Source organism: Cherax quadricarinatus, chromosome 32, assembly GCF_038502225.1.
Source record: "Cherax quadricarinatus isolate ZL_2023a chromosome 32, ASM3850222v1, whole genome shotgun sequence".
Classification (NCBI taxonomy): Eukaryota; Metazoa; Arthropoda; class Malacostraca; order Decapoda; family Parastacidae; genus Cherax; species Cherax quadricarinatus.
Genome location: NC_091323.1, coordinates 23,821,345 through 23,823,844, shown reverse-complemented (window position 1 = coordinate 23,823,844; position 2,500 = coordinate 23,821,345).

Sequence of the window (2,500 nt, the reverse complement as noted above, 5' to 3'; positions counted from 1 at the left end):
GTGATAATGTTTTATGTGGTGGTGATGTTTCATGTGGTGGTGATAATGTTTTATGTGGTGGTGATGTTTCATGTGGTAGTGATAATGTTTTATGTGGTGGTGATGTTTCATGTGGTGGTGATAATGTTTTATGTGGTGGTGATGTTTCATGTGGTGGTGATAATGTTTTATGTGGTGGTGATGTTTCATGTGGTGATGATAATGTTTTATGTGGTGGTGATGTTTCATGTGGTGGTGATAATGTTTTATGTGGTGGTGATGTTTCATGTGGTGATGATAATGTTTTATGTGGTGGTGATGTTTCATGTGGTGGTGATAATGTTTCATGTGGTGTTTATGCTTAATGTGGAGGTGATGTTTCATGTGGTGGTGATAATGTTTTATGAACTGTCATCGAGGATCTTTCTTTAGATGTTATTGTTTCCTCGTCCATCTAACAATTTGTACCAACATGTTCACTTGACACATCCCTATCACGTGTTAAAATACAACACTGAGATGTCATCTAGTTGCTTTCTTCGCTGCTCAGTCAGTTCGAGTCTTCTTTTAAGTTTATAGTCATTTTGTTTTCCCACTATGCTTAGTTTTTTTTTTTTTTTTTTTTTGCATCATTATCTAAAATCTATAGTTGTTATTGTTGTCGTGCTTGTAGTGATTATTGTTATTACTGGTATTAATAGACGTATTTGTTGTTGGTGTGGTGGTGGTTGTGTTGGTTGGTGGTTACAGGTGCTACAAGTTCTTTAATTACTACAAAAGTTGTAGTTGCAACTTGACTCGAGTAATGTTATTTCTTCTTGCATGTAATTTATAAAAAAAATAAGAAAGAGTATTGAGGTAAGCACCTTGTGTCTTTATCTGTTTGTTGTTGGAAGAAGGTGGGTCGAATCTCAACTCCTGGCCTCACTTCATAGACTCGTTCGATTATTTTCACAAACTTCCTGCCTCGTAGACCATATTGTATTTGTTGGATAAAGATACGAAATGCAAATGCTAGGAAATTTAATTGGAAAATTTGGAGTGACCAAAGACCTGAGACCTTAGTAACTCCAAGGAGTGACCAAGGTTGCGGGAGCAAATAGTTTCCTCTAAAATGCCCTAGTGTTTTCATTTCATGTATTTTTCAATAATTTATTGGTATCACTATCAGTGTTACCTATTGTATCTATTCTTAACTATGTACAGTGGTTTTATACTACCACCGCCTCCTTCCTTTCCGATCTATGCCAGTTTGCCCTTTCAAGTCCTCTGAACTGTTTTCGTGTTCCTTATTTCGTCCTTTCTCTTAAATCAACAAGTTCAGTTCTTTTATCCTGTTCTCTCCCTTACCGTCATTCTTTATCTTCTGTTCGTTAGGTAATCTTTCATCCGTGTAAGCATTAATCACTGCAATGCTCTTCTAGTTTGCGGATCAATTTACGGTGTGGTATTGTGTCACGTACCTTCCTGTAGTTCTAGAAAATTCAGTCAACCCATCCTTGTCTCTCTTTCTTTATCTTCGTTTTTCTGTCTGAGAATTCCAGCAGGTTAGGGAGGCAGAGCACAAATTTAAATCCGTGATGATTTTATACAACGAAGTTCCTCCACTCCCGGTGTATCATAAATCTCCTTCACATAATCTTTTCCAGCACTTAATTATAGTGGAGATGTCATGTCTGAGGGCAATGTGTGGTGTGAATATAATGCAGAGAATTCGTAGTTTGGAAGTTAGGAGGAGGTGCGGGATTGCTAAAACTGTTGTCCAGAGTGCTGAGGAAGGGTTGTTGAAGTTGTTCGGACATGTAGAGAGAATGGAACGAAACAGAATGACTTCAAGAGTGTATCAGCCTGTAGTGGAGGGAAGGCGGGGTAGGGGTCGGCCTAGGAAAGGTTGGAGGGAGGGGGTAAAGGAGGTTTTGTGTGCGATGGGCTTGGGCTTCCAACGGGCATGCGTGAGCGTATTTGATAGGAGTGAATGGAGACAAATAGTTTTTAATACTTGACGTGCTGTTGGAGTGTGAGCAAAGTAACATTTATGAAGGGATTCAGGGAAACCTGCAGGCCGGACTTGAGTCCTGGAGATGGGAAGTACAGTGTCTACACTCTGAAGGAGAGGTGTTAATGTTGCAGTTTTATAACTGTAGTGTAAAGCACCCCTCTGGCAAGACAGCGATGGAGTGAATGATGAAAGTTTTTCTTTTTCGGGCCACCCTGCCTTGGTGGGAATCGGCCGATGTATTAATAAAATAAAATTGTTTTCCTTCACCTCTATCAGTAAGTACAATGTTTCCAGTGTATTACTTTTAGTAAAATTAAATGGAATAGTTTGGATAATCAAATGATACAGCCTATTTTTTTCCATCAAATGACATAACTGAATTTTTTCATCAGTGTTGCAAGTTGAAACAACTGGCAGGTATATAATGTGACTTCAGAGATCTGATTTTGTAACCTTTACCCAGTACCAGTGCTGATACGAAAATATTAAAACCTTAAGAATATTATCGGACGTTCTCTTATT